Source organism: Neofelis nebulosa, chromosome 2 (assembly GCF_028018385.1).
Source record: "Neofelis nebulosa isolate mNeoNeb1 chromosome 2, mNeoNeb1.pri, whole genome shotgun sequence".
Taxonomy (NCBI): domain Eukaryota; kingdom Metazoa; phylum Chordata; class Mammalia; order Carnivora; family Felidae; genus Neofelis; species Neofelis nebulosa.
In genome coordinates, this window is record NC_080783.1 from 88,588,606 (window position 1) to 88,612,004 (window position 23,399).

At 35.2% G+C, this 23,399-nt stretch overlaps 1 long non-coding RNA gene across 1 annotated transcript in view; it reads right to left on the reverse strand.

The window, feature by feature from the left end:
* LOC131503748 (uncharacterized) overlaps positions 1–23,038 on the reverse strand; it is a 151,430-nt gene extending 128,392 nt beyond the window's left edge. Inside the window, exon 1 of the long non-coding RNA XR_009257579.1 lies at positions 22,916–23,038. This is a non-coding gene — a long non-coding RNA (uncharacterized LOC131503748). The remainder of the gene's footprint in view (positions 1–22,915) is intronic.
* Between the last annotated feature and the right edge of the window lie 361 nt (positions 23,039–23,399).

Here is a 23,399-nt window from a genome sequence, read left to right on the forward strand (position 1 = left end):
TGACTTTTTTGTGGGGGGGAAGTATAGAATTTAGGATTTGGAAAAATATTTTCATTTCCAGAAAAATGCCATAAAGAACTTTTGCATAGAAATACTAGGCACAGGAAAATATCTTGGTTCCTACTACTACTTAAAATATGTTATAAGATTATGTTTTCTTCATATAATACCATTCTAGGGAATTGGTATATTCCCTAGAATGCATTATGGTCAGCTACCTTATGATGTTAATGAAAATACCTGTACATGGCAATTATTTTTTGAGAGAAGGCATTAAATCACTGAGGAAAATATAAATATACTTTGTATTATTTTCTATATTAAAAATCATTTATACCTTAGCTTTACTGATTATTCAGATATATCACAGGATAGAGTCAGCAGACTTGTTATATATTAAATAATGTAAGTTTTACTACCAATGTACAGTATAATTTTGGACAAATTACAGTATCTCCAAGTTTTTCATATGAAAATTAAATAAAGTAATATTGTTCCAGGTATCTCCAACGTACTGGCGGAACTAAACAAAACAAAAGGTCAATGTGCTTTACAAATTAAAATTTTTTAACAAATTATATCTTTTATTGGCATGAATAACTGATAAACATATTCTCAGAAAAAAATTAACTTTTCTTTTTTATCATTTTTATGCTCAACGACAATAATTACCTTTAATTTATTTTCTTAAATAAAATGAAATTTTTAAGAGTTCTGAATGTTATAGCCTGAATGTGTCCCCTCAAAATTCATATGTGGAAGCTTTAACCCCAATGTGACTTTATTCGGAGTTAGGGCCCATAAGGAAGGAATTCAGGTTAAATGAAGTTAAAAGGGTGTGGAACTAATCCAACAGAATTAGTGTTTTATAAAAATAGACATGAGAGAGCCATTCTGTATCTCCGTATGCACACAGAGAGCACAGTGAGAAGGCAGCTACCTGTAATTCAGGAAAAGAGCTGTCACCAGAGACCAAACCCTTCTCAACCTTTATCTGGGACTCCCAGCCTCCAGATATGACAGACATAAATTTATGCTGTTTAAGCCACCCAGCCTGTAGTATTTTGCTATGGCAGCTCAAGGTGATTAATACACCAATTAGCTATGTATAAAATGTTCCTTCTCTGTGGTCCCCAAATTTCTTATAACATTATTACTGTATTTACATTATATGAAAATTGGGCTTACATTATATTTGTTATGACTTAAAAGTAATATTTGAGGGCTGGAGCTATATCATATTCTAGCTTGTATCCACATCACAAAGTATGTTATTTAGGACAGTAGGTGCTTAGTAAGTGCTGCTTACATAAGTAATGTGGTATATAAATTCTAGGTCTATTATCACGAAAGAGTTTTGTTCTGGTGTTTTGTTTTCCTTTGGGTTTTGTTTTTGTTTGCATAATGTTAGCTCTGGGTCCTTCTAAAAGGATAATTTGCTTATTTGTTTTTTGCTGATTACATAATGTTGCTGACAGCGCTTTCACATGATCTACACTTCATGGGAGTAGGATTTGTTGCTATGAAAGCTATATCTCAATCATTATTCTTCAATAATCTCTTGTTCAATACATAAACTAGGTAACATGGAAAGCTGATTTCTGATTTCTGAATAGGTAACTACACCATCTTAGACACAAAGTCAAGAATCTAATTTGATAGAAAAGAAGAAGCATGAAGAGCCAGTACTTAGGAATGCATGACTAAACCATGAAGGACCAGAATCAGGCAAAACTATTCTATACGCAAGAGTGATAAGAAAAGAATAGGGGACCAACGCTGCATGAATACAACAGCCAGCATGAGAATACATTAAGAGCATGAAAGAGGTCATTCATGCTTTTTCTTCTAATAGAGTAGTTTCAGAAATAGTGTTTTTGCTGATATTGGAAAACTGCAGTTTCTCAGCCATTGTTATATTGTGATCATCAGAAAAAAAAAATGCCAGTATGTTTCATCTAAGCTAGAAACAGATAAGAAGAAAGGAAGGAAGAAGGAAGGAAGAAGGAAGGAAGGAAGGGAGGGAGGAAAGAGGGTGAGTACATGTGTGCTACTTTGTGGTTGATGGGGGAATGCAAAAGTAAACAAGAAGACAATATGGACAATTCCACTGTCAGTTTCCAGTGGCTTAAGGGAAGGTAGCCTTGATCATTTGCTAGGTTATCACCACTGAGAGCCAAAGGCAAAGTAACTGTTACTTTGTTACTCGTTATCTTGTGACAACATTTAGGAGAGGGAATTTTTGGTTAAAATGATATTACCTAATCGGGTGTTCAACTGATCCTGGCTCCTCTACTAGATGTTGGTAGATATGTTGTAGAAAAAGACAAAAAGCAACAAAACCAAACCAAAAGTATTTTGAAGTCAGATAACTTTGGATGTCAACAAAAGATAACAAAGCAAACAAGTTTTTTAAGCATACTGAAATCTTCAATAATGAATCTCTGAGGCAGAGTATGTAATTAGAAAATGGAACCCTTTACCACAAGCATAGGATCTATTAACAACAGATTAGGAAGTGCTCTTGAAACTCCAGAATTTTTGCCAAAAATTCTAGATTTTTAGGAATGATTTTCACCCAGCAAAATTTTCATTAAAACTCTATCATGAAGTGATTTTGACTCAGTAGCAATAAATAGTACCTGGATATTGGTTTCTAAATATCATTTTAAAAGAACTCTTTTAAAAGGAACCAGAGTTCTTTGAAGAGCTGGTTGGTACCAGGTCTGAGGCAGGAAAAAAAAATACAAGAAAAGCCCAGAGGATCTGTCCCACAAAGTAAAGAAATGACAACAAATCAAAACAAAACAAAACCCACAACTAACAAAATGAAGAAGACATAAAATGAAGAAGATATATCAAAAGGGCAAGGGACCAATCTGAAAGAATACCCAATGGCCAAAGTTAGAACAACTAGATCAACAAAACAAATAATAATAGTATTGATTATAAACCAAATAATAAAATTAATATTCATAATAAATTAATAAAATTAATGAATGAAGAAATAAAGAGAAAAGAACAAAGGAATGAAAGAAGGAAGATACAAAGAAGAAGGAAAAGCTGTTCTTTACTGAAGAATTCAATCAATATATATAGCAGAAATAAGCAAAATAGAAAATCACTTTTAGAATACCACAGTGAAAACCACAGCAGGTAAGTTCCTCCAATGGATAGTAAATTACTGAAGAAAAACTTAAGCAGAACAGGATATTTGAGTAGTCTCAAAGTATGTCTCCCCCAAATTTTAGTGATTACAAAAGAATAAATAGTAACTTCATAGGAGGTAGAGAAATGATCAAGATTAACATAATCAGCATTACACATGAACATCATGTAATACTTAACACACTGTCCTGAGTAGGGCACATCACCTCTTTAGCACCCTTACACATAACCTAACTTTCATGCAGAACCTATATTTAAGCATGATAAAACACCAGAAAAATACAAATTGAGGGACATTCTACAAAATCATTAACCAATACTCTTGAAAAGTATCAAGATCATAAAATATGAGAAGAGACTAGTAATTCGTACAGATTGCAGAAATATGAGAACTTAATGGAATGTGGGATTCTGAATTGTATTCTGGAATTGGAGCAGGGAGCATAGAGGAAAGACATTATTAGACAAACAAGCACTGGTGAACTCTGAATAAGTTTTGGATTTTAGTTTATAAAATAGTTTATAATAATAGTTTATACTATTGATCCAAGATTAATTTCTTAGTTTTCAACATGTACTCTTTGTATTTTTAGATATTAAAAGGGAGAAGCTGAGTGAAGGATATATGAAAATTCTCTCTGCACTATTTTTGCAACTACCTTGTAAGTCTAAAAGTTTTTTTTTTAATATCTTAAAATACAATGAAATTAGAAATATAAGTAAACAAATAAATAAATTAAAACTTGGTATGACAGTATACAGACATGCCTAATATCAGCTAAATTCTAACATGACCACTCCTGAAACTGAGTTTGTCACCTGCATTGAACCTTACATCATCACTATTGTAATTGCATAACAGGAGTGTTTCTACTTTACTTCAGACTGACACAAAATAATTGTTTTCTCTTTTTACCAGTCTGACTTCTATTTCTTTGCCTTTCAAATGTGCATTATTCATCTTGGAGTAATTGTTAAAATAGATCTCCCTAAACTCCTCATTCTACTGATTCCAACAAGATGAGAATGAAAAATCCATAGGATATTATATATGACTCTGCTTGGTTGTAATTTCCCCAGTTAAGAGTTAATATATCAAGGTAATAAAATGTTATAGCTTTTAGTTCAAGCAAAAACTATAAAAAATAGAAGATATCAGAGTACACGCTATCATACTATGCATGAAATTGCCTATTTAGAAAAAGAAATAGTAAAGTGGTGATTGTTATGATGTTAAAATCTCTGAACAGAAATTGCCACATTGTCAGCAAAACCAAAATTTCCAGTTGGTTTATCAATAAGATTATTGGGCTTACACTGTACTTCATACTATCTTCTGAGCGTTTCATCTCTTCCACCAACGAGGAATCTGATGCTCAGGAGGAGCATTTAATAGCTGGACAGCTATAATGCTCATGTCCACTTTTTCTTTTTCTTTTCCCCAAGTGAACTGACTTTAAAATGATCATCAAGAACTGTGCGAAAGAAGAGAAGAAATGGAGACAAGCTGACAGTTCTGCCTAAGAACTGATACAGAATTATCGCTGCTTGGGGGATGAGCCTATCTTATAGGGCATTTGGAATCCGAGAGAGCTGATGGACATATCAAATGCACATATTTAAGTCTCTGCTTAAGAGACTTAAAGAGACTCATTCCTACTGGCTGTTCCTACAAAACACTGACTAAAATATAGAAAGCAGAGTTTATTTAACAACATCTCAAAACCCAGAGTATAATGCCTGAGTCATGATAAATTTAGAATAGCACTGGAAGGGATTTTTAGATATTGGTTGAGAGGTGGAACACTTGAGGACAAAAGGAACTTTTTAGGCATATCTGGGCTTTCTTTGAAACCCTCTCACACTAACTCAGTTTACTTTCAGCCTTCCAGGAACACACATCATTTGCCCTGAAAATGACTAAAGAATTTCAGTTTTAATTCCATCTTTCTAGATCCAAGCAATCTCTTAGTTTTGTAGTAGAAGTGATGCAGCAAGGGATCTCCCAGGCTTGAACTCATGTTTTCCTCTTTTCTATAGTTACCCGAAACCAGAGATATTAATTACTCCTAATTTGCCTAAATTATAACTGTAATCCTAAGGGTTCTATGGTTAAGATAAAATAAGGGTGCATTTAATACATTAAGTCAGTTAATCACTATTTCCATCTAAACATGAGAATGCCACTCTTACTCATTCTCCTGAGTACATATATTGAAGAGGATGGGGTGAGAGGAGAGGTAAATAAACTCTACAGAGTTTAACTATTAATTTTAAGTGATTAAAAAAAATCTTAAAACCAACTGAAATGAATTTATTGAAATTATTGCAATTTGGGGGGAAGAATTCACCTACTGAATGGATGGATTCTTTCTTCCTAATACTTAGATGGGTCCTCAGTGTTCAAACTATTATTTCTCCATGTTCTCCTAGGGCACGTAAGAAGAGAACATGTGGATAATCATTTAATGGGAGCCAAAAAAAAAAAAAAAAAAAAAAAAAAACACCTTCTCCTTCCTATTCCCAAATGCCTTTCTCAATTTTTCCCTGCTATCGTTAACATGGGAACCCCAGCGTTAGATGTATAATCCCTGGTTTAAGGTAAAAAGGACCTCAGCTAGAGCCTGGTGTCACATTCTGCTGCCTTTTTATTGGAGTCAGGTTTGTCCTAGAGCATGTTTTGTGTTTTAATGGTGTTAGGCCCAGTGCTTGCTTTATATTCAAGCTGCATGGATACTTAGTCTTCTCTTTGGTACTTGTGTGTGGAAAGCCTCAGCAGGACTCCAGTTGTCTTGTTTCATTGCTACTTGTTCCACTGTCTGCCCATCCAACTTTTATCAGACTTCCCATATTGTATGCATCCTCTGAATGGCTGATTTCTTTTTTTTTTTAGTTTGATTAATCTATATCTCAGTTTCTGTTGGTTGGTCTATAAATTTAAATTCTTGTGTTCCTTTCCCTTCAGTTAATAAAGGAAAATCAATTCAACTGTCACACAGTACAATGTTTCCTATTCTTCATGCTGTAAAAGTTCTCTTCTTCTAGGGACCAAGAAAATATCTATTTCTACTAGTGGCCACCCTGTTAATCCTGTTAATATCTGGGGTGATTCTTGAGAAGAGATCAGGTATTCAAACATCAAACCCTAGCCTTTGTTTTCAGCACAGCTAATAAGAAAATTATTTTCATATTTAATGAATGCAGATATTCACTGATAAATAGGAATCTTAAGAATCATGTTTCAAGTAACAGAAAACATTTTTGACCTATTTATCCAAACAAAACACAAAAATTTATTGAATGGGTATTGAGTTGTCATAGGAAACCTAAGGAGAAAAAATGCAACAAGAATTAGAAGGTATTAGATGCTTTTCATCCTCCACATCCCACACCACTCCACAGCCAGATACCCAGGTATCTGTGTATCTACTTCATTTATTCTTCTCTTTCTCTAAAAGCCCTACCGTTTCTACTTTTGAGTCAAATGGCCACCTCGACCTCAACTTTCATATCCCCTGAGTTCTACAAACACATACTGCATGCCTCAGTGCCAATTCCAAAGTCTCTGAAGAAAGACTAATTGAGTCACGTTGGCTTAGGTGTTTGTTTACTACTGGCCCAACTGGCAGTGGCCCTGGGTCAGCCAGCTGCCTCATCAGCAAGGATATGTAAGGAGACTGCTAGGGAAGAGGACCAGATGCGCAAGTGTCACTACAGGTACTACTGTTTGGTCTGTAACGTTTATAGAAAGACTTCAGGTTTTCTTTGCAATGAAAGAAGTAGCTTCCATGTTCTTCATGTTGGCTTTGTATGTAGCTATCTCCTTCCAGCAAAAAAGGTAACAAAGTATTTGAATGTTATTGGTACAATTAAGTCTTTACTGACAAGATTTCCTCTCTAGCTATATGAACTCCTTTCTAGGTGCAATTTTCTCATTCTCTTTTTCTAAGCATTTACTGTTGTTCATTAGGCTAAGATCATGTTCAATATTAGTGTCACTAGAGTTAATAGTACAGGACTAATTTTCCAGTAAAAGCTGTGGTCATTTGTGTTATGGAAGTGTTTCCCTAATTCAATGGTTCTCAAACTTTGGCAAGCATTAAAACCATTGAAAGGGTCCAGGTAGGGCCTGACAATTTGCACTTCTAACAAGTATCTACCAAAGTGATGCTGATGCTATTGGTTCTGAAGTCACTCTTTAAGAACCACTGACATAATCATTGTTACTGTCATCACAAGAGAAATAGCCAGAAAATTAACAGCACAAATAACAACAGGTGCTGGTGAGAATGCTGAGAAAGGGAAATGCCCTTGTACTGTTTGGTGGGGATGCAAAGTGGTGCAGCCACTCTGGAAAACAGTCTGGAGGTTCCTCAAGAAATTTAAAATAGAACTACCCTATGATCCAGCAATTGGCCTATTAGATATTTACCCAAAGGATACAAAAATAAAGACTTGGAGGGGTACATGCACCCCATTGTTTATAGCAGCATTATCTACCATAGTCACACTATGGAGAGAGCCCAAATGTCCATCAACTGATACATGGATAATGAAGATGTGGTGAACACACACACACACACTGGAATATTACTCAGCCATCAAACAATGAAATTTTGCCATTTGCCATAATGTGGATGGAGCCAGAATGTATTATGCAAAGCAAAGTAAGTCAATCAGTGAAAGACAAATACCATATGATTTCACTCATATGTGGAATTAAAAAAACAAAACAGATGAATATATGGGAAGGAGTGGAAAAGAGAAGACAGGGAAATGAAAGACAAGGGACTCTTAATAATAGAGAACAAACTAGGGAGGGAGGGAGGTGCGTGGGAGATGGGATAGATCGATGATGGGTACTAATGAAGGCACTTGTGATGAGCACTGGGTGTTACATGAAAGTGATGAATTACTGAATCCTACTCCTGAACCCAATATTGAACTGTATGTTAACTAAAATTTAAAAAAGAGAGAGAAAAGAGCAAGAAAAGGTCTTATCAATTACTATCAGGGAGCTAGGTGTGGTGACAATGTTTCATATAACATCCTCATTCTAAAATCCTTGGGATATTAAAATGCATAGGACTTTTAAGATTGTCAGGTCCTGGGGCGCCTGGGTGGCTCATTCGGTTGAGCATCCGACTTCGGCTCAGGTCATGATCTCACAGTCTGTGGGTTCGAGCCCTGCGTCAGGCTCTGTGCTGACAGCTCAGAGCCTGGAGCCTGTTTCCAATCCTGTGTCTCCCTCTCTCTCTGCCCCTCCCCCAGTCTTACTTTGTCTCACTCTGTCTCTCAAAAATAAATAAATAAATATAAAAAAAAATTTTTTAAAAAGATTGCCAGGTCCTGTCTTGCCTATACAAGTTCATACAATACTAATGAGTTTAACCACTTTCATTCATTACCTCCATTATTATGTCCTTAATATCTTTATTTACAAAGAAAAAGTTATGTCACTCCTATAGATGGAAAAAAAAACATGTTATTTTAAATTGAAAGTAACTATAAAATACATTTTAAATGTTACTTAATTTTGAAAATGAGTATAGATGATACCAAATCAAAGTTTTAAAACACACATGCAAAAATAAATTATTCAATGAGAATTTAAAATTGTTTATGATTCATTCTTAATAAAGGAACAATCAGCTCAATGTCACATTGCTTAAGATAGAAAAGATATTTGACATCATTAGTTCCATTCTTTCAGTTGTGATATTTGCTTTCATTGAAAATCCCAAAGCATGTGTGTATGCAGTTATAAAGGATAGAACTGACCCAAGAAATTTCTTTGACATGGTTGGAGATTAATATTTATTCCTACTGCTATACTGCAAACTATTTTGTTCAACCAACAGAGTTTCAAGATATCCAGAAGTAATTTCCAGAAGCTGTTCTACATTTGTTAAGGTCTGCAATGTGGAGGGAAAACTAGGTCTCTTCTCTCTCACACTGACATATTCTGTCAGGAAAAACTTACCGAAATCATATTATTTATATCTTTTTCATAATATTCAATCATGCCTTCAGTGAGTTAGTGAGTACATTTATAGTTAAGTTCTTCTGAAAAGACATTTTTTAGCATAATTTAACAGGGGTACCTGGGTGGCTCCAACTCTTGATTTTGGCTCAGGTCATGATCTCATAGTTTGTGGGTTCAAGCCCTGGATTGGGCTCTGCGCTGACAGCATGGAGCCTGCTTGGGATTCAGTCTCCCTCTAACTCTGCCCCTCCCATGCTCACTATCTCTTTCTCTCAAAACTAAATAAACATTAAAAAAATGACTTTAGAATAATTTAACAAATAAGTAAAATTCAAAGACCTACCCTCAAATTGCTCTATGTGCTGTGTCAACTATGGTAAAGAGAACAGACACAATGCACTCAGTGGCCTATATAAAATATCTTTCAGATTTCTAGCTTTATGAGGTTCACATTATAAAATTATAAAATTCACATATTCCAATTAATGTGAAAAGAGATTCAAAGTAGTTGAAGTGATCTGCCCAAGTACATAGCTAGCAATGATTGAGCCAAGAATGTAGTCCACTATAGAATATTCTTTCAACACTGAGTTGACTGTCTCAGGAAAGTGAGAAAGAAGCAGGGGTAAAGGTATGATTTTGTTTCCTCATGAACGTTTTGCTCTCTACCTGCTTTAGTTACGCATCCAGTTCTAATCAGACACTGCCTAAAAGGCCAGTTTATCAGAATCTGTAAACCTGCTGGTCCAGAAAATGATCAAGATGGTCCCCTGGCCTGCACTGTTACCTCTCCAGTGGGGGTAGGTGTGAGAGAATATGCCTGAGTTGCACTGACAGATTCAGACCTAGAAGTACAAACAATGCTGGTAACCTTGCCTTCCTTCATTTCTTTTCCCTTCCATCCCAGCTTCTACTCTTGTCAATTCATAGATCAACACTTTCTTTGGGGGAAAACTGTTTTAATCACCTGTGTTATTTTATAGATGAGGAAAATATTTTTCTTCCTACTGAAGCAACCAATCTTAAAAAAAAAAAAAGACATGATCTCTAAATGCCTTTAAAATGTAGATTAGCATTAAATTTACAAAATTAACACACTCCAAAAATGTACTAACTTATGTAAAAATTCATAAGAGTCTTTTTTGAAATTTGTAGCATGATTTGAAGGAAGCTTTAAGGCCCTACATGTCCAAAAATTTTAACCTTAAGCCTCCCATAATGCCTCAATAATGGCAAGAAGAATCATTGTAATCATGTTAACTGGAGCCACACAGACAACAGCCATCTGCTTGTAGAATCATTTGCTAGTTGTCTCATAATACAGGAAGCTATTTGACCTTTCTGTGCCTCAGTTTCTCTCCTGTAAAATCATAATTCCAGCACCTGCTTCTGTTGTATAGGTGCACAGTGGCCCTTCCTACTGCATGATGAAATTTCTTGAGAGTACCTTAAGAGCAGAGGAGAAAAACAGAATATCTCTAACCTACCAAGGAATTCCTCCAAGGTCTGTAGGGCCACAGAGCTGAGCTGGCTGTGAGAGCCCTCTGGTGGAAGGAATCCATGCACATTAAATATTTCTAGACTGGTTAGACTAAAAGTGGGTAAAGTACACCTAGTATTTGCAAAAAAGGGTCTTCCTGGCCTAGGATTCTTGAGATGCCCCAACCTCTCCTAGGGAATTGGAAAATGACTGGTATTGTATCAGTTTGAGATCTTGTTCTCCTTCCATGACACGGTTCAGTCTAACTGACGCAGTTCACTATCAGGCCACTGGAAGTAGACAAGGAAAGAGAGGTCTACCATCATGGGAGACTAAAGATACTTCCTTAACCTCACAGGAATTTCATGAAGATTAAATAATAATAATACATAAAAAAAGGCTTGGAATAGAACTAAAGCACACAAGTACTCAATGTGGATTATTTATTTTATTATCTATTATGTATAAAGCACTTTGCAAAGAAACATCTTGTTTATTTTGTTTGTTTCCCTTAATTCTCTCAATGCTATGAGGTAAGTGTTATTATTACTCCCCCTTTAGGATATAAAATAACAATGATAATTGAATTTCAGAGAGGTTTGTTCATGTGCCCAAGGTCATACAATTCAGTGTCAAACCATGATGTGAGACTTCAAGGCAGTTTCATTACCCAAAATATAGAATGCTCTAGATCTCTCACACATTCATTAGAGAGCCTGTTAGAAATACAGACTGTAGAGTAGTCTCATAGTGCTGTTTATTCAGTAGAACTGGGTAGGGTCTGCATGTTAGTAATTTAAAAAAGAAAAAAACTTATAACATTGACATGATGATAATTTGGAAATTATTGAGAAGCACTGTCTGTAGGTAAGAGAGGGGTGATCATTAAATTATTATTTTAAACAAATGATCTTATGGCAAATAGACATCATAGGAAAGTAGACCAGAAACCTGGGACATCTGTAACAATTTATCTATAGGAGATAAAAACAAGTGAATAACACATGATCAGATTTTGCACTGATTAATGACTTACTGGGTCAGAGTTTGAGACTTTTCTCATAGTCTCATAGGAATGGTATTAGAATAGAGACAAAGTTTAAAAATTGGGAGTGCTTCTGGGACATGTAGCATCAGGTAAGTACCACCATACAGGTAGCGAGTGTTATGAGTAAAGGTCAGATGGAGAAAGCACCTCAAGTGCTCATACATTATTAGTCCTCACACTTCCTTAATGTGACAGGCATAGATTTTAATTTAATTTCACTGGACTGCCATACAAGCTAATACAGCTAATAAATTTTATAATCAATTGTTGACACCTGCCCTCCTGACTTGAAAGAAATGTAGAATTATTGCTGTTTTGGCCACAGATGCAGTGGAGTATAAAAACAAAAAAAGCAGAGAAGGAGAATGTAAGAGAGGAGATGAAGACAAGCTTCAGTTTGAAATGTTGCCTAGGACTACCCTTTCCACACAGCTCATCAGTAATTAAGAATCAGGAGAGGACAAATACAAAAGTAGGTATGCTTCGCTTCTATTTTTTTTTACCATCTATTTTTTTTCTTATTCCAACACACTGTAGTAACTGTCCTCTAATAGAAAAGCAATTTTCATAAAGAAGGACATTGTGACAGCTTCCAAAAAGAATGGTGATATTTTTGCCCTTTGGGGAAATTGGTTACATTTTTCTTGCAAAATTGTTTTTACAACTTGATCCTGTATTTACTCTATGTGAGATTTTACAAATAATAATCATCTCTGAGGTTTTAGTACCTTCTTCACTATATAAATCATATGAATTTTAATTTATCTCTGTGATTTGAGATCTGATGGGCCTCTGTAAACAACTTCTAAAACTTTCCCAATTTTGTGAATATATCTGAGGTAGATATTCAACAAAAACCACTATCATGGGGATACTGATATATGGTAGAGGGAAAGGCCCAACTTACATCCCACCACAGACTGGTTTATCTTAGAGAACAAGGGATTACTACTTTCAACTTATTTTCTTTCAGTAAGACAGTGTTGCCATGGTTTCTTGTATCCCTAGTTACGCATCTGCATAAAAAGAAAAAAAAATCACAGAACGAATATCCAAGGACACACGACACTATGATAAAACAATGGGCACTTATGAAATATAAAATACTCTTGAGTATACCACATTTTTCTTCCATTACCCCCTCTCTCCACCAAAACCCCCAAAATAACCCAAAGTTTGGACATTCTGCAGCACTATTATGGAGTTTGATTCCAATTTGATTAATCTGAAATTAAGAGGTTGTATTAGCTAATACAAGATATACTTCATATTTTCTGTTACATGAGAAATATAAAAAAAAAAATAATTAGGCTTGTTAGAGGAATTTTTTTTAAAGGAAACTAATTGAGAAATAACATGTAATGGACCCAACACTGACTGACTCCAAATTTTGATAAGGGCCATACCTGAAATAAATAAAATGTGCTTCGATTTTTAGACAGTAAAACATACCCATCATTTAGTCATATTAAAGAAGGAACAAGTTTACAATGTTTATTCTTTAGGTTTAGAGTAAAGGAATTCCCTTCTTTGCCTCTGTTACTCTGCAGAAGTGAGCAAGCTTCACAGAGATGGAGACAAATATTTATTGAGTAAATCAGAGATAAAGGCAATGCAATCTGATACAAATCTTTATTGAAACAATTAGTGAGTGGTCAGCTGGCTATGGAATTAAAATAATTATACCTCAAAAAGATGAGTGGAGAGGCTAAAGATTTTTTCTTGCATCTTTAATTTTTCTGTTGAGAATAGGATACTTAAGTAAACTAATTTTCTATTAGCATTATTAATTCTATTAGCATTATTAATTCTTTTAAATAAGGTATGCCCTGGGGCGCCTGGGTGGCGCAGTCGGTTAAGCGTCCGACTTCAGCCAGGTCACGATCTCGCGGTCTGTGAGTTCGAGCCCCGCGTTGGGCTCTGGGCTGATGGCTCGGAGCCTGGAGCCTGTTTCCGATTCTGTGTCTCCCTCTCTCTCTGCCCCTCCCCCGTTCATGCTCTGTCTCTCTCTGTCCCAAAAATAAAAATAAAAAAACGTTGAAAAAAAAAATTAAAAAAAAAAAATAAATAAATAAATAAGGTATGCCCTTCTAAATAAAAATTGAAGCCCTAGTTCTGTATTTAAGACATTCTTAAAGTGCATTTTCTTAATTCTCTTACCTGAAAAATCATCACATTTGAAATTTCAGTGACCTCTCGGGAATTAAAGAAACAAACAGAAATGTTCCTTTGCTAAAACCTAGGAAGAGACTGTTAATACTGTGGGGAAAGCATGATAGGCTGGGGAGACTTACAGAACATTTGAACTGGAATGTGATTTTGCTTTAGTGCTTTTAAAAGAGAAATAAAAGCAATTCAGATGATCTTGCTTGGAAGTTGTTTTATTGTCAGTTCTAACTGACTTGTATAATGTTCTTATATAATGTGCAATAATGCATAATTAGTTGACTTAACTCTAGAAATATATTCCTCAAGGTGAGGACACACTCAAGTAAGAACATTACATTCTTCTTGGAATCACCAGATTTAGTTTTTTATTTCTTTGTTGATAGTTGAGAAGTATTCTTCCAAGGATTACAAACATTCATATAATCTGTGGTAACATCAGCTATAGTAGAACAGTGGACTGCATTAAGAGTTGTTAAAACAAAACAAAACAAAACAAAACAAAACAAAACAAAACAGGTCCAAAATGGGGTCACTTACACAGAGTTTCCAAACTGGTGCTTAATATATAATCTAACTGCAGTTTCATACAGTTTCAATTTCTCTCAGAAATGTAGTCTCAACTGGTCAGTCAGAAATTTTTTAATCAGTGCTAATAAGTCTGTCACCTGGGCCCTCTCCAGCCACCAAAGAAAGATGTGGTCATCTGTATGATAAGGCCACTTGTTTTTACCTCCTAGAAAGGGGCCTTGCCTGGAACAATCCCCCCACCCCTTTTTTTTGCTAGTAACTTTCTTGCGTTCCTTCTATAAAAATCTTCCATTTTGTATAACTCTTTGGACTGCCTCTCTACTTGCTAGATGGGGCACTGCCCAATTCATGAATCATTTAATAAAGCCAATTATATCTTCAGATTTACTTGACTGAATTTTGTTATGTAACAGAAGCATGAAACCTGATTTTATTTCCAGTTTGGACACTAACTAGCTGCGTGACCCTAAGCAAGTCATTTTCTGTCTCAGTTTTAGTTTTTTTCATCTGTTAAATGAAAAATATAGGCTAGATGGTCTCACAGGATTCAAAAATGTTAGAGATGAAATGGACCACAGTTACAAATAGAAAGATTTATATTACAGATGAAAAGACAGCGTTCCAAAGGGATAAAGTGTCTTGTCTGATGTTCAATTGAATTAGTGGAAAAGAGAAAAATAAAACTCAAGTATTATTTCAATCTAATGCTTACTTCTACACATTGAAACTTTATATACTTGTCTATTAGCTGAAGAGCTATAAATTAAACATTATTCTAATGGGCAGATTAAATACATCTATTTATTATATATTTATTTTATATTTATGAACATGTAGGTATATCATTATATATTTATTATTTTAATATAAAATGTATGTAATTATTATATATTAATATTTATACATGCATACAAATTAAACTATCAATGCAATGCAAACAAATCAGTATTTGTTCATGATTATTTGACAATAAATTTTTAATCAAATTTTTAATCACTGAATTTAGTTTAGATAATCCTTAAAGATAAACTACTTTAGGAAGTTCTTTCTAATATACAAATTCATCATGTGAAGTTTCCAACAGAAGGTTCCAATAGGAACCTATTCCAATAGGAATATGATAAATCTTTGCAATATATCAGAGGGATGTTTTGTAGGATGACAAGATGGCTAACTTCCAAGGTCCTCATGGGATCTTACTAACTTGGTGAATTTATCCCCACTTTGGAACACTGATTTGCCAAATCCTTGTCCTTCTCATGTTACTAAGAAATACTCAAGACCTAATCAAATGAACTAAGTTCAGAGGATATATAAAATTGGAAAGTTAATTTATTAATTTACAATTGAAATATAATTTCCAAGGCTACTAAGGCATTCTATCTTTTGGATAGTTCATTCTCTTTGTAGGTAAAACACTAAAGTTATTAATTTATAGTCAGAAACTTGATTCTATAATTTGAAATCAATCAAGAGCAAAAAATTACTTATTATGAATACTTAGTGGTGTCAAGTGAGGCAGCCAGCCATTTCCTTAGTGACCATGTCCTCTGCTCAGAGAATTTGCTACTTGTTCAGGTATTGATTTAATCTCTGATTGTCTTTCCAAATGTCATATATATTGTAGATTAAGGTGAAGAAATTTCCTTTGGTAAATATTTGCAGCAGCGCTAATAATATACAACATATTTAGCAATAGTATGGGAACTAGAACGGATAGTTCCCAAAGATAGTACTTCAGTCTCCAGTTCCACCAGCCATCATTTCTACAGTTAGCTGCTGAATTGTGGTGCAGTCTGGCTTCACTTGTGGGAGGGGGGTCAGGGTAGCAGCTACGTAAAAACCAGTATGTTAGTGGTGCCTGGGTGGCTCAGTTGGTTAAGCATCTGACTTTAGCCCAGGTCTCATGTCTGTGAGGTCAAGCCCCATGTCTGGCTCTGTGCTGATAGCTCAGAGCCTAGAGCCTGCTTCGGACTCTGTGTTTCCCTCTCTCTCTGCCCCTCCCCAGCTTGCAGTGTCTTTCTCTCTCTCTCTCTCAAAAATAAATTTAAAAAAAAAAAATTAAAAAACAGTATGTTAGAATTTCTGTATTTTTAGCAACTGGTTCAGCTGTCCTGGTGCATACTGATTAAATATTTCCCCTGAGTGTTGGAAATCTTTTTAAACATAGTAACATATTCTTTTTTTCTGCCATGCTCATTTCAATAAATTACAACTAAAACTTCTTTTAATGTTTAAGGTGGATGTTTAGAACATGAGTTATTGCAGCAAGTTATAATAGTGATGCCTTCCAGGTTTCCAAACTGTACCAAATGATGGCAGACTGCTATGATTTTTAGAATTCTTGTATCTGCTTTGGAAAATCTTTTTATTCTGTCTCTTCCTATCAGGGTTGTCACTTCTCATTTTTATCCTCACACTTTGCTCTAGCAACAACCCTCAAATTTCTCAGAAACTGAATCTAATTTAAGTCTACTCTGAGCAGGAAAATCTGGCTAATTTCCTAGATGCATGTATAAAATAATTATGAATACATTCCAAATCATGGCTCAAGGAACTATTTTATGAGTAAAGGAACATATATTTTAATTTCAGACCTTGTGACACATATGTTGTCTATTCTGAACAGCTTCTGGGTACTTGAAGCCCTTTCATACATTAAACATTTTCTAGTTTAATTCATAGTTACCACTAGATAAATGATCAATTACATTTCACATTACTGCAGAGGTTGAAAATCAGGAGCCAACAAACCAAACCTAGCCAGCAGTTGTGTTTTGATTGGCCAAGAAATTATTACTGTGGCAATGATTTTTTTTTTAATTTTTTTTTCAACGTTTTAAATTTATTTTTGGGACAGAGAGAGACAGAGCATGAACGGGGGAGGGGCAGAGAGAGAGGGAGACACAGAATCGGAAACAGGCTCCAGGCTCCGAGCCATCAGCCCAGAGCCCAACGCGGGGCTCGAACTCACAGACCGCGAGATCGTGACCTGGCTGAAGTCGGACGCTTAACCGACTGCGCCACCCAGGCGCCCCTGATTTTTTTTTTTTTTAAAGTTTTGGTAGTCAACAGTTAAAATCAGAATATTTGAAATATAAAGCTTAGTATCTGGGTTCTCTTTAACAACAGGAAGTATGATAATACAAGGCACATATAATAATGTGAAAATGGTAGGTGGGAACTAAACAGCAGCTTCTTCCTTTAGATAGTGTTATGGGTTTCATTGTGTCCACTCCAAATTTGTTGAAGTCTTAACCCTCAGTACCTCAGAATGTGACCTTATTTGGAAAATAAGGCTGTTGCAGATGTAATTAGTTAAGATGTTATACTTGAGTAGGGTAGACCCCTAACCAAATATGACTAGTGCCCTTATAAAACGAATACCATGTGAAGAGATGGAGAAACATAGGGAGAAGAAGACCATATGAAGACGGAGACAGAGATTGGAATTAAACAGCTTGAAGCCAAGGAACTCATGAAGCTACCAGAAGCTGGAAAAGGCAAGTAAGAATCATTCCCCTAGAGGCTTTGTAAGGTGCATGGACCTACCAACACATTGATTTTGGATTTTTATCCTGTAGAGCTATGAGAGGATGTATTTCTGATGTCTTAAGCCACACAGTCTGTGGTACTTTATAATGGCTGCCCCAGGAAACTAATATAGATAGAATTTTCAGACAGCTATTTCTGACAATATGGTTGGCTAGACAATTAAAATTTCTCCACAAAAAATCAATTAAATGTTGAATAATGCATTTACAAAATCTTATCTACATATAGATAAAAGATAAAACCTTGGATATGCAAGATACAAAAAGGAAAAAATGACCCCTACCAAAAGGTGACCCTTGGACATCAAAGAGTGGAGTAGGATCTGTCTTTCCAGTGGCAAAGATTACAGAGACGGAGACAGGCTACTTGTCTGTTTCTCCCAAAAATTTCAAGGAAAAAGAAAAAGTGACCTGAGAATTGCAAACCACACTTAATAACTTCCCTGAGTCTAGGCCTGGAATTAAACTGAAGTAATTACCTAAGAAAGCTAAGAAATTAGCATAACAAGTGATCACAGGTGGATGACCCTTTTGGATCAATAGCAAAACCCCTCTGAAGAGATCCTCAACTCAGGCCTTGAAAGATTCCTTTAGAGAAAATGCTTTAGCCCCAGTAAATACAGCTTTTCAAATTTAATTATAATTGAAAAATCATCACAAGACCACCAAAAATCCCACAAAACATAGTTACAATCTACCAAATACAATTCAGCTTAAAACACACATAGCAATGTTAGTTAGACTTTCAAAAATTTCATATAATTGTCAGACTAGATTTTAAATTATGTTTAAAGAATTAAACAAGAAATAAAAGGGATATTCACTCAACAAAACATATTTATTTCACTTAACTAACATTTACTGAAGACCAATTATGTCAGGTGTTTTTCTAGTTACTGGGAATATGAAATTTAACCACCATCACCATAACTAGCCCTATCACTATCTTTGTGGAATTTATATTCTAATTGTGAGAGACTGAAAAAGCAAAATAAGTAATATGTTTCATGGTGAAATGTGCTATGAATTAAAAGAAAATAAGGAAGATAGATCAAGAGCCCAAGTAAGGGTGTGATTTCAACTTTACCTTAAAGATCAGGAAAGGCTTCACTGAGAAAAGTATATTTGAATGTGAAAGGAATAAGGGAGCAAGTCAGATGGATATCTGGAGGAAGACAGAGGGAGTCAAAAATGCAAAGGCCCTGAAATGGTAACTGTAAAAGCAATGAGGAAGACCCATAAAGCCGAGTAAAACTGAGTCAGAGAAACCACAGTGGCAATAATAGAAGATGAGGTTCAAGAGAAATAGCAGGCCAGAAAAGTAAGAATTACAGTATTTGTATTACAAAGAACCAGAAAAGTATAAAGAGAAACAAATTAGAATTTCTGACAAGAAAACATAATTGTTAAAATATGAAAATCAAACTGATAATTAAACTGCTGATAAGACAAAGCTAAAGGGAGAATTAAGAAAATGAAAGGAAGCAGTGAAGAAATAAACCCAAAAAGCCTCACTCAGAAAGAGATGAAAATATAAAATCTAAGGTAAAAAGATTAAAAAAAACAAACAAACATAAGATGAAATGAAGAAGTATCACATATGTCTAATCAGCATTCCAGAAGTAGAGAATAAGATTAGAGACAGGCCATATTTGAAATTATAATAAATTAGAATTTTTCAGAAATTTTGAATAACATGACTCTTCAGACTCAGTAAGTACAATGAATCCTAAGCAGAATAATCGGAATTAAATGGATATGAATGCATAAATTGCAAGTTCTACTTGCTATTAGTCCTCTGTCTCATTAGCTTCACTAATTTAGTTTACCAGCAAGTTTCCTTAAAGGATTTGAATTTGTGGACTAAGTTACACATTTACAGTCATAATTAAAATGTATTAATTCTTCTCATTAAAAGATATGTTTATCATGAAGCATTTGAAAACAAATGTTGACATTTCTTTTTCATTATCTCCAATTGTTCCCTCTAACCTTTTTGACTTTGAGAAGAGAAGGGAGATGGAAATGGGTGGAGGAAGAAAGCCTAGACTGCCTCTTGATACTTGAAAATAAATGGCTGCTCTTGTAGATGAGTTTCTAAACTTCGGTATCTTTGCGTAGATGAATATAGTTGACTACAGAAATTCACGACTGATTTTGATTGTGTGATCTTGGAAGGCTTATCTGAAGGCTTCATTTACTCAAGTAGGTTTTATTTACTCAAGTGTGTGTGACTATGATATAAATACCAGAAGCTAAAACACTCAGTTTCAAATTTCAGCATCTGCCTAAAGTGGGATTACTCTCCTGTGATATTCAAGCCACCTGCCTTTTCTTCTCTGTACATTAGTTAATCCTACTTATTACCAGAGATTATTTTTTCAATTTGGGTATTTTTCTAACATATTTATCATTTTTACTAACCCACTGTTTTTCTTAATCTTAGGTGATTTAGGTAGATGAATTTTTACATCTTGACTTCTAATAGACAAGACTTCCAACTTACAAAGTTAGAAATTACACACATAGTAATCTATTCTAAGAAATAATATTTTTTTTTTAATTTTTTTTTCCAACGCTTTTTATTTATTTTTGGGACAGAGAGAGACAGAGCATGACCGGGGGAGGGGCAGAGAGAGAGGGAGACACAGAATCGGAAACAGGCTCCAGGCTCCGAGCCATCAGCCCAGAGCCCGACGCGGGGCTCGAACTCACGGACCGCGAGATCGTGACCTGGCTGAAGTCGGACGCTTAACCGACTGCGCCACCCAGGCGCCCCTAAGAAATAATATTTTTAAAGCACACTTTTTCTGGAGGTGGAGACAATACAAAATACTGTGACTGGCAAAATAGGAGGCCTCTGGTAAGTGAGAATTTTCACAATTTTCTCACCTGATGCATTAATTTTTTTTTTCTTTTTTTCTCTTCTTTTAATGTTTATTTATTTTTGAGAGAGAGAGAGAGAGAGAGAGAGAGAGAGAGAGAGAGAGAGAGAGAATGAGCAGGGAAGGAGCAGAGAGAGAGGGAGACAGAATTTGAAGCAGGTTCCATCCAGGCTCTTAGCTGTCAGCACAGAGCCTGATGCAGGGCTCAAACTCAAAAACTGGGAGATCATGACCTGAGCCAAAGTCAGACACTTAACTGACTGAGCTACCCTGGCGTCACACCCCGATGCATTAATTTAACTTAAGAAATTAAAGCACAGATTCTGTTGGTAGAGAAAATAAAGTCAATAAATAATTAGGTTTTTTTTTAAAGTTAAAAGCCATTTTTAATTTTTAAAACAAATGATAAATGTCCAAGGTTAATATTGCTCTAAAATGAATTCTTTAGCTGAATTTTCCCTTTCATTGACCTGATTCTGGCCATAGCACTTACACTGTAGATTTTAATGTGCTGTGTCACTTAGACTTCAAACAGAGAAAGAGAATTAGTAGGAACTATATACTAAGAGAGATATATTACAAGATTGTGGGAACTGGCAAGACAAGTCTGAAATCTGCAGGGCAGGCCACCAGGAAGGACAGGCTGGAAATTTGGAGTACAGGATGAGATTGCTGTGCACAGACAGAATTTCTTCTTCAGGGAAGCCTTGCTCTCTTCTCTAAGGAGTTGGGGAGCAGGTGGCCAAGAACTTATACCAGAAAAGTATGGACATAGTGGTAGTGCAAAACTACATATGAACTGAGGCTCCACCAGACAGTGGTGGTGCAAAACTACATACGAACTACCCTGACCTATGCTACATTGTCCAATCAGACTTCATTTACAAAACCCAAATTCAAAGATGAATTTTTTAAGACTATCAAGACAATGACCATAAAATATTAAACACAAGCACAACGTCCCCTTCTGAGTACAGAACCCAGTGCAGACTGCACTGGTTACAGACCCATGCAGCTGGCCCTGGGCTTGAGTCTGTGATAACACAAGAGACTCAGAGGGCCAGGACTCTTAAGGAAGAATGGGAAACATTTACTTACATAGGGAAACAGCCTCTAACCAAAACCTGTACCACCATGGTGGATTAGCTCTGTAGGAATGAAGGGCCACTAATGACCCATTATGACAACTCCTTCAGGCTGAAGACAAGTAAAGGTAGGGGATGAATATGAGATTTGGTTTTCCTTTTCCTCCTTTACCTATTCATGTTTATTCATTCCACCAACAAATATGTATTTGTTAAAATTCTACAATGTACTGATCTCCCTGCTAGTTTATGGGGATACAACTACAAAAAATATATAGTTTCTTCCTTGGAGGAGAATTTTATTCTTAAACATAATAATATTATATTCCCTAGAGTCCTTGGCAAATTTACCTAAAGAACCAAATGCTTATTTAACATAAAATATTAAATTTGATTGACCAAATGTGAGGATGTGAAAGCAGAAATATAGGTAGTATGTAAATAAACCTTAACCTTAAAATAAACCCTATCAGGACACCTGGGTGGCTCAGTCGGTTAAATGTAAAATTTGGCATGATCTTGCAGTTTACAGGTTCAAGCCCCACATTGGGCTCTGTACTAACAGCTCAGACACTGGAGCCTGTTTCAGATTCTGTGTCTCCCTCTCTCTCTCTCTCTCTCTCTCTCTGACCCTCCCCACCTCTCAAAAATAAATAAACATTAAAAAATTTTAAAAAAAACACCTATCTTTCTGAATTTATTTCAACACTTCTGAAATGGACTGATTCAAGGAATCCACTTTTTTTTCCAACACAGAAACATTAAACTCATATTGGTGTGATTACCTCATGAAGAGTCTAACTAATGAAGAGATTATATTTGAGATTTTTAAGCCTTTCTACATATTTATCATGGAAATATTCAAGATGTGGCTGAAAAAATGATTTCTTTTTAAAAGGTCACTTAAAATAACAATAAACAGCATTCTCAATATTAAAAAAAAGTCATATGCTTGGTCTTATATTATGAGGAATATACTCAATTACAAGTAATAGAAAACCCTAATTAGTACCTTAAATAAGTTAGACTTTCTCTTTCTCACATAAGAACTCCAGATATAGAAGTGTAATTCATTCAGTGGCAGAATATTTTTGATTAGTTGTCTCTAAGATTCTCGTGGCCCTTCCCTTGTGTATCACATTATTCTGATGCAGCTGCAGATATGACATCATAAAGGTAGTGGGAACTCAGTTGACATGCATTCCTATCCTTATACTAAACAATCCTGAGAATAAATATGCTTTCCTTTATTTGTGCTAGCCAATTCTAAGATGAAGCATATATTCGCATTTCTGTGCTAAATAATACTGAGATTAGGCAAAACTAAGTTAACTATTTGTTTCAGGAAATACTTGTTCCTTGATAAGATAATGTTTGGAGACTGAATCTTGCTTATCAATGCTTACTTCAAGACTCTCACCTCACAGTGTTCATCAATCCAGAACTATCATGTCATATGCCTTGCCGTTTCAGATCCTAAAACCCTAAAAATATCT